Source organism: Tursiops truncatus, chromosome 14 (genome assembly GCF_011762595.2).
Source record: "Tursiops truncatus isolate mTurTru1 chromosome 14, mTurTru1.mat.Y, whole genome shotgun sequence".
NCBI lineage: Eukaryota > Metazoa > Chordata > Mammalia > Artiodactyla > Delphinidae > Tursiops > Tursiops truncatus.
The window spans coordinates 30,161,684-30,171,737 of NC_047047.1; positions in this window are offsets into that span (position 1 = coordinate 30,161,684).

Below are 10,054 nucleotides of genomic sequence, written 5' to 3' on the forward strand. Positions count from 1 at the left end.
CCCTTCCAGCGGGACGGTGGGCCCCCTCCCTCCTTTGTCCCTCTCAGGCCCCACGTTCCTGGGAGCCAGCATCCCCTCTTCCCCACCTTCTCCTTCCCTCCACTGCCCTGCACTTGTCCTCTCCAGCTGGCCTTCCTTCCCTGAAAGCCACCAGGGCCACCAAGTTGCTAAAATCCTCAGCTATATCTCCATCTTTCCCACCCTTGGCCTGTGCTAAGCCCTCTCTCCTCCCTCAGCACCCCTGGCTCTTGTCTCCCGGGACCCCACTCTGCTCTCGGCCTTCTGCCTCTCTCACCTCGTCTCCTGGCCTGCGGCTGAACCTTCAATGCCTGTGTCCCCAGGCCTGGGGTGGGACCCTCTTCTCTTCTCAGTCAGCTCCCTCCCTCCATGGGGAGATGGCTCCCAAATGCTGATTTGCTGACCACTCCCACGTTCCATCTTTCAATCAGGACTTCTTCCTGAAGTCCAGATTCCACTATCGAACTGACAAGGGGATTTTTCCACTTGGTTGTACCATGTGTACCTCAAACCCAGCACGTCGCAGGATGAATTCATAGTCACCCCATAAAGCCATTCCTCTGGGATCTCCAGAGAATGCCACCACCATCCTCCAAGTCACCCAGGCCAGGCATCGGGGCAGCCCCGTCAGTCATCCCTTCCAGGTAGTCAGCAGGTACTCCCGGTTCTACTCCTATACTCCCTCCCAGCCTGGCCTCTCTTCTCCTCAGCACTGCCACCGAACGCGGCCTTCACCATTTCTAACTGCACTGCCATTTCCATCACTTAACCCTGTACTCTGTATCTCTCCATTAATTTCTCGAAATGATCCTTCTGAAAGGCCTGTAGTTCTGGACGGGGAAGACTTCCATGGCTCCCCATTGCCTTCACCACCACTTATCAGCATCACCATTTATCAAACTTTCTCCATGTGCCAACTAAAATCTCTCTGGATCTGGTCTGGCCTTCCTCTGTGGGCTTCTCTTGACCCTCGAGGGTAGCTAAACTGAATCACTTACAGCTCCCAACACATCCTGCATTCTCATGCCTCAGGGCCTTTGTACCTGCCCCCTTTTTTCTGGAGCGCTTTCCCCCGTTCCTCACCTGGCTAACTCCTACCCATCTGTCAAAGCTCAGATCAAGGGCTATAATCCCCGGGAGGCTTAGCAATGGCGTTCCTCTTCTGCTTTTCCCCAACACCCTCTGTAGAGCTCTGTCTGCCAGCGAGCTGATTGCCGTAGTCCTGTTTCCCCTATAAGACTGAGTGCTTTCGGAGAGTCTGGCTCCCAGCACCTAGCACAGAACTAGCACATAGCACTAAAGAAACATTAGTAATGAAGGAACGTGTGAGTGAACAAATGAATGAATTCTGCTTGGAGTAGGGGGTGCTCATTACGGAGAAAATATTTGAGGTGTGTCCAAAAGAAGGAATAAGATTTTGTCCAACAGGAATCTGATTGGAGGAAGGCATTCCAGGGACAGGGAATGCATGTGAGAGGCATGGAGGTTTTGGGAGGGTGGGATGCCTTAGGGGAACTGCAGCTAGTACTGCAGCTGGATGCAGCTGGAGCAGAGGTTGAGTGTGCAGGACATGCCAGAGATGGATCTGGAGAGACAGGATGAGAGACAATGACTACTGTGCTCTGGGAAGCCTGACTTTGCCCAGTACAGAACAGGGCAGGACATAATGACTGGTTTGATGCCGTGAGGAAGGTGGGCAGTGCCAGGCCACTGGGGGGTCCGGGGAGGAGGTGATGGGAGTGTGATCCCGAGCAAGCCAGAGAACAGAGAGCAGGGCCAGGCTTGAGGGGGGTTTACATGGCAGTGACCTGGTGCCAGAGGAGGTGTGAGGGTTGTGGGATCGTGATGAGGCGGGTTCCTGGGTGGATGGAGAAGCCCTTCACCAAGATGGTAGCCCTGGAGGGGAGCAGGTTTGAGAGCAGGAAAATGGGCTCAGCTTTGCTTATAAGATAGGACCTGAAATGTACACATCGGAAGGGGCCATCAGGCTGGGAGAACTTTTTGAAGGTCCTATTCAAGGCAGAGCTGGGGGGGAGGGGGTCAGATCCAGGTGTGTTCAGATCAGACCAGCTCCTAAGAGCTGATGGTTAAATTTTCAGGAATTATGTGAGACAGAAAACCTAGCTACTATTAAACCTAGCTATTATTTAAAAATTAGACTATACTAAAATTACAATTAAATAAATTATATTAAAAACAAAGATAAATACTCAAAATTCATCACTTCCTAAGAATTTTACAATGTTTTACTATTTATGCCTTTAAGATTCTTTACATCTCTTACGTCTGTGGAAATACTATATAATGTTGTGTTACTGTGCTTTTCTTCCCAGCTCTGCACACAGTGACATCACATTGGTAGCTTGAAATCGGCCATGGTGGGAATATTTACACCATGGAAACTGGCAAACATCACAAATCAGGGCTTGATTTATTGTTTTGTTGACTATCTAGACTTAAGAAATTTATAGAGGAAATGTTAACAAGGCACATTACATTAAATCTAAATGTATGTTGTACCAGTGGCCAGTACATTGTGAATGGCACAGAAAAATCGAGCAAATGTTCTTCCAGTATTCAAAAACCATTATCTGATTCAGTAAGGAAGTTGCTTACGCCATGGACAAATGAGTGAAATTCCAACATATATCTTTATTGTTTCACTTTTTCCTTGCTAGTTGGCACAAAAGTATCAACCACCATTCATGTTGGAACTACATTCATTTTTCAATTATAATTATAGGTTGGTTATGGAATCAGTGGGTTGGTAAAAATCAATGAAAGCATTCTGTAAGGCTCGATTTGCTATATGCAATTGACAATAAAGAGTACTGTATATATGTTTTTAAATTAATTAATCTATTTATTTTTGGCTGTGTTGGGTCTTCGCTGCTGTGCACAGGCTTTCTCTAGTTGCAGCGCATGGCCTTCTTATTACTGTGGCTTCTCTTGTTGCAGAGCACGGGCTCTAGGCGTGTGGGCTTCAATAGTTGCGGTGCAGGATCTTCAGTGGTTGTGGCTCGCGGGCTCTAGAGCGCAGGCTCAGTAGTTGTGGCGCACGGGCTTAGTTGCTCCGCGACACGTGGGATCTTCCCAGACCAGGGCTTGAACATGTGTCCCCTGCATTGGCAGGCGGATTCTTAACCACTGTGCCACCAGGGGAGTCCCAAGAGTACTGTATAGTTTATTATTATTTGTAAATTGCTAAACATCCTTTATGTCAATAACGTTTATAATAAACTCACATATATGTATGTATGCATACATTTTTTTCTCCAGCAGGTCTGTTATTTAACATTTGCACACCACAGGGCTGATTTCCTTAGGCTGAGGAGTGACCAGAGGCTTGACTCTTTGAAAGGATTCCCAGAAGAGGGAGGGAATTATCTGTGGAAAGAAGCTCCCATCAATGCAGAGAGGAGGGGTGGGTAAGTGAGACTCAGGTGGAGGGATTAGCCTGGATGGGTGAAGAGTCCCCGAGAAAGGAGTGGAAGTGGACAGAACCTGGGGCTCACTATTTTCTCTGCCGTGTAGGATGCGACCCATCTTCTGAGAGCGTGAAGCAGAGACGAAGGGAGGAGCTGGGGCGGTTTGATCACGCTGGTCGCTGAGGGGCAGAGAAGGGACCTGTGAGGATGAGGCTGATTCAGAAAGAAAGGAGACCAGGACAGCAAAATCCTAACCATGAGCGCCAGAAGGGGGTGTGTCAACCAAGTTCCCCTCCTGGGCCCCACCCTGCAGGATGGATTGTTTTATTTATTTTTTATTATTATTATTAGTTTATTTTTGCTGTACGCGGGCTTCTCACTCCTGTGGCCTCTCCCGTTGCGGAGCACAGGCTCCGGACGCGCAGGCTCAGCGGCCATGGCTCATGGGCCCAGCCTCCCCGCGGCATGTGGGATCCTCCCCGACCGGGGCACGAACCTGCTTGAACCTGTGTCCCCTGCATCAGCAGGCGGACTCTCAACCACTGCGCCACCAGGGAAGCCCGGATGGATTGTTTTATTAATCTCCCAGGATGATCCTAAGAGGAAACGGAAGCTGGGAGAGGTTAAGTCCTTTGTCCACGGCACACAGCTGCTTACTGGCTGAGTCGGGATTCGAACACAGGCAGGGCAGCTCCATCGATAAGGAGCCTGCCCAGCACCGCCTTTCTCCTTAGCAAAGCACCTCAGACTGTACAAACCGGAACTCCTCCAGGACAGAGGTTGGCAGTGCAGGTGTCGCACGTGTCAAGGGCTTGAAGGCTTCAAAAGGCCTGGCAAAGCCGCCTCACGCCTCTGGCCCCGGTCTGGCGTCCATCTCCCAGCGTGCTCGTGACGCCACTCCACAGTGTCTACGGAGGCTCATAATAACAAACACGGGCTTGCATTATTTTTTATATCTTTGTTATTTTCTTTTCTAATAATTCATCTTTATTGTATTTTAAAAATAAAGCACATGACAGATTGGAAATGTACAAAACTTCAAACATTTGAGAAGCACTGTCTTAACCCACACTTCTTCTTCTTCTTCTTCTTCTTTTTTAAAATATTTATTTATTTAGGCTGTGTCTGGTTTTAGCTGTGGCACGTGGGATCTTCGTTGGGGCACGCAGGATCTTTTAGTTGCAGCGTGCAGACTCTTAGCTGCTGCATGCAAACTCTTAGTTGCGGCATGCATGTGGGATCTAGTTCCCTGACCAGGGATTGAACCCGGGCCCCTTGCATTGGGAGTGCTGGACCACCAAGGAAGTCTCCTAACCCACCTTCCTAATCACATTGCTCCCCTGCTGGAAACCCTTAGGGATCCCCACTGGCTACAGCAGAGGTTTCAAATGGCGGGTGGGGACCAATTCATGGGTTGGGAGCTTAACGCTGTGTCATTACCAGCGTTAAAGAAAGAGAAAAAAGTGGAGTAAAATAGAAAATATGAGTGTGTCACATGTGGTAAATGCACTTTGCTTTATACACACACACACACACACACACACACACACACATGCGTATATACATGTATACAGTATACACACATATGTGTATATATATTTCATATAATGCATATGTGTGCTGGAGTATGATGAAAAATGTCTTTCTTCCTATGATCACCGTAAAAAAAAGTCTGAATACAGTGGTCTACCAGATGAAGACAGCACTGCCAGCCTGACGTGCAAAGCCACAGAGGAGAGGCAATTGCTGAGGGAGAGCAGGCAGTGCTTCCTGGGAAAAGGATGAAGGTGAGCAGGGTTTAGAGGATAGATGAGCAGAGGGAATGACATGAACAAAGACCCCAAAAGACCATGACCTTCATGCCTAGGTTGTGCTGGTGCTCCAACTAGGAATGGGTCTGGTCCTGGCCTCCAGGACCTTGCAGGTGGCATGAGGACTGCAGTCCCTGTGATGGGAGCTTGGAGGAGAGAACCCTTAAGTCTGTCAGGGAAATCAAGGAAGACCTCCTGGAGGTGGCAATACCTTAGCTGACTTCTGAGGAAAGAGCTGGAGTTCACCAGGGGAACAGGGGTGTGGGGAAGGCTTGCCTGGCCAAGTGAGTGACTTGTGAAAAGGCATGAAAAGCTCCTCATGCTTGGGGATACAAGTCATCTGATGTAGGTGGAGCGTGAGCTAGGGAGGGGCCTCACGTACCATGTTGAGAGTCAGGATTTTGTTTTGGCCTGAGGAGCCATGGAGGAATTTTGCGCAGAAGAATGCAATGAGTATACTTCCATCTCAGGACTCTGGCAGCCCTAGGAGAGTGGATTACCAGGGAGGGGACAGCAGGGAGGGGACTACTGCAGCAGTTGGGCCTGAGGTAGGGCAGTCGGGGTGCAGAGGGTGGGCAGGATGGGGGGACTCAGGAGGAGCCAGCAGAACAAGGCCACCCATCAGCTGACTGAATGGGCAGCGAGACGAGGGGGGAGGCGAGGATGACTCCAGCGTGGCTGACTTGGGAAACTGGCTGGATGGTGGTGCCTTTTGCTCAGATAACACATGAGGCAGAGCAGGTCTAGGCAGGAGACAATGCATTTAGTGTGGAAAGTGGCACTTGTAGGTGGGTGTGGCATGTAGCAAGGGGGCTAGGTTAGGCCAGGGGTACAGGCGGGGGAGAGTGAGAGAGAAAGGGCCGTAGAGGGAGCCTCGGAGAAAGGCGCCATGAAAGACTGAGGAGAATGGTCTTTGAGGCACAAGGTCAAAAAACTTGGGTCCCAGGAGCCAATGGGGCAGAAAAGACCTAGGAAGAAAAGCAGCAAGGCAAACGCTTAGGAAAATCAGATATCCCCAGGGGCTCCTGCGATGCAGCCATTGGGAAGCCACTGACACCCTTGGCAAGGGCATAGCTCAGGGTGGAGGGGCAGAAGGCAGCGGCTTGGGGAGTGAGTGGAGCGGACACGGAGAGACAGAGGGAAGCGGGCTGCTCTAGACCACATGGCACCTTTGTGCGAGTTGGAGGGGCCCCTCCTTCCTCCAGACAGATCTGGAGCACACTGGCTTGGGGTGGGGAGGGACGTGGGTGGCCTTCAGCCCCATGCGCCCCGCAGTGGGGCATCTGCATGCCGTGGCCCTGCGAGTGTGGACCAGCCCTGCTAGAAACTGACTGGGCAGGAAGGAGGAAGATAGTCATTGACCAAGGGGAATGCTGGATCACGTGAGGGAGTATTTTTTAGGATGTGAGAGCCTAGCGCACGTTGGCTCGGATGAGGGAGGGGAGCCCATGAAGAAACAGAGTACAGGACCGGGGCCTGCAACAGGAAGCTAGGTGGGAGCCTGGGCAGGAGGAAGCAAGCCTGGTATCCCTGCCGGGGGTCTGGGGAGCCGGTCGCTGAAGGGGAGCAGGGCTGTGCGCCTGGGGCGCGGTGTGCCGGCGGGTGCTGCAGGCAGCCCTGAGCTGAGAACCTCGGCTCTGGGGCTTGGGAGAGGACGCCCAGCAGGGACACTGCGCTTACCTGTCCTGAGTGACCAGCGGCTCCGGTGACCGAGACCGGGCGACGTGCAGACTGCCGGACAGCGGGCCTAGAACCGGCCAGGCTGCGGAGGATCTTGGCACAGAGCTTTTGTGTACTTAGTATTTTACTTTCTATGATAGAACATTTTTGAACACACCCGAAAGTTGTGGAAAACCCAGATGAACCCTCTTACACCTACCATTTAGTTTCAACAGTTATTACTATTGTCAGTGTTATTTTATTACCACTCCTTTAAGTGCCTTTTTAAAAATTTAAAAAAAAATTATTAGACTTTATTTTTTAGAGCAGTTTTAGGTTCACAGCCAAATTGATCTGAAGGTACAGCGATTTCCCATCTACCCCCGCTTAAAATCTTTTTTTACTTGAAAATAATTTTAAACTTACAGAACTTGCAAGAAGCTTCTTTATTTTTAAATAGTGTTTTTCTTATTAGAGAATATATTCTCAGAATGGATACAGAAGAAAACAGATCTTCATGAGCCTACCACCCAGAAAAAAGTACTGTCATTGTTTTGTTGTCTTTCCTTCCAGTCTTTTTTCTATGCTTATATTTGCATTTTCTGTCGGACTGTTGTATCTAGAGACTAACTGGCTTCCTGGTCTGGTGTGTCCACATGAGCCGGCTCAGTCCCAGGGCCTCTTCCCCCGCAAATCCCTCCAGAGAGCCTGCCGAGAGCAACAACAAATCAATCTGAGTTTGTGATTTGTGGCTGCCCTCATTCCCCGGGCTCCTCTCTGGCGCTCCTTTAATTTTGGTTTTTCTTGGGTAATATTGGTTGGTTTCTGGTGGGATGAGGTGCTCATCTCTCTGGAATTGGGACGTCTGCGTCTGAGTCTTTCTCCCCCGCTCACCTGAGAACTCTGTGAGTGGAGGGCTCAGATCTGATTCATCACTCAATGTGAAGCAGAGCTGGCCTCCGGAAATAAGTCTAGAATTGAATCAACCTGCTTCTTTGGCATTGCCCGAAGAACTGCAGACTCAGAGTGCCTTACGCTAATTTACAGCCACCAGCACGGTGTCTGGCACCTAGTAGGTGCTCAATAAATGTGTTACTGCTGCTACCGATAACCTAGAGATTTCCATCCTGGTCAGGGTTCCGCTGGGTTTTCCTCCTTCCCTTTCCCACCCTCCCCTCCTTCCTCCGGATGGTAAAGAGACCATTCTGACATGCCAGAGGGAAGGTGCCCCCCTTTGTCCCCCCGTCGTCTGTAAGTTAGGAGCAAAGCTGAGTTGACAATGGATCCAAAAGAAACAGCTCCTGTGCTGCGGCTATTTTATGTGCTTGCACGGCTCCAGATACCAGTTACCATTAGCAGCAATTAAAACTGTTTCAGGATCAGTTCAAAGCTGCCTTGGAGGTATTTTAAGTTGGACAAAAGTCCTCCACGTGTCTAGCTTTGAGCCAAGTTTCCTGGTGTCGTTAGAAGTCCCCTTGTATTTGGAGACTGCAGTCTCTATATTTTGAATGCCTGAATATTTCATAAATTTCAAGGGTGTTTGTCCAAAGTGGGTCAACGTCTCCAAAGCGGTTTGGATTACATGATGAGTCCCACTCCCAGCCTCAGTTAAGTGGAGGGGACCGTGGAGATGGGAGAGGAGGGGAATCTGCCTGGGGTCTTTCCTTAGAGCCAGTCCCTCTGGCCAGGCAGAACCCCTGGGCTTCTGTGGCCCAGAGGGAGGGTGGCAAAAGAGATGAGGGCATGACCTTCTAGGGTTGGGGCATCAGGAAATGGGAAGAAGGCAGGAACCCAGTTTGGAGGGCTGGGATGTGAGGAGGGGTGTGGGGAGGCCTTCCGAACACCTTAAGAAGTCTTCGTATTTGACTGAAAGCTAAGAACAGGGTAAGAACCGGTTTTGGCGTGTTGAACTTCTAGGGAGTTAGTCAGCAACTTGTTCTGACCGACTGTTGGTTGGCCCTGGCCTTGACCCTGGGCCTGGAGGACTGCAAGTGGCACTGGGGCCTCAGATCACTGTTCTCTAAACATCTCGGGGACCCTCCAGGGTGACGATGGGCACCAGGCGTCTTGCTGCCTGCTGACAGAGTGGATTCAGCCGGTGGGCTGAGTGGAGCGGCTTCTGGGTGGAAGGCTTTTAAACCAGGTGATAAAGGAGTTGGAGGGCGACCCAAATGGGAGGACGAGGTTCTGGAACAGCGGAGAACGGGAGCAGGGAAGGCCGGGCAGGAATTCCTTGTCCCTGAGCTGTGCCCAGGACCCAGGAGGGGGACCAGGCAAGGAAAAGCTGTCCTGCCCCATGGCCTCTGGCTAGAGTTGGTGTGAGTGCTGGGCACTTCCCACTCAGCAACAGCGGGGCTGGGAGTTGAGGGTTTGTGGTTTGGAAATAAGGAACCCGCTGGTGCCTTGGGTTTCCCCACAGGCTTTGCTTTGGTCAGAGCCCACCCAGACTCCCTTGGGCTCTGCTCTGAATCCCTAACTGGAGTTTTATGCAGAATTCACCTCTTTGCCCCTCTCTGCTTTTTGAGGACCTGATGCCACGACCCACTGAAGGGAAGCACTGGAAGCAGCTGGGGCCCCGCTCCCGGCAGCTGTGCCATCACCCCTCCCCAGCCCCGCGCTCACGCCAACCCCGGGATGGGGCCTCGGGAGGGACGAGCCGGGGCGGGAGCTCCTTGGAGCGGGGCAGGCCGAGGGGAGCTTGCTCGTGGTGGCAGAGCCGAGAGGTAGGAAGGATGGAGGGAGTCGTGTCCTCGGCTCCGCACCGTGGAAGAAGGGCAGAAGGCGGGACGACCCACTCTCAAAGTGGCATGGCCGTGACTGGGTCTGCTTCAGGGGGTCAGCCTGCATATACACGTCGGCCTTAAACTCTTCAAAACTGGGCTGTGAAACATCTGCATCATGGTTTCATCAGCTTGTAAGCCGTGGTGATGGGACCTGCCTGGCTTTCTGGGCCAGTAAGTGTGCCCAGAGGCTCATTAACATCAGGTTCCTCCGGTAAATACGATATTAGCACTCGGTGGAAACGTGCATGCAAAGAAATCTGTGAAGTGAAAGGTGGGGGCTGAATTCTGTATGCATGTTACGCAATTTCTTTCTTTTTTTTTTTTTTTTTTTGCGGTACGCGGGCCTGTCACTGTT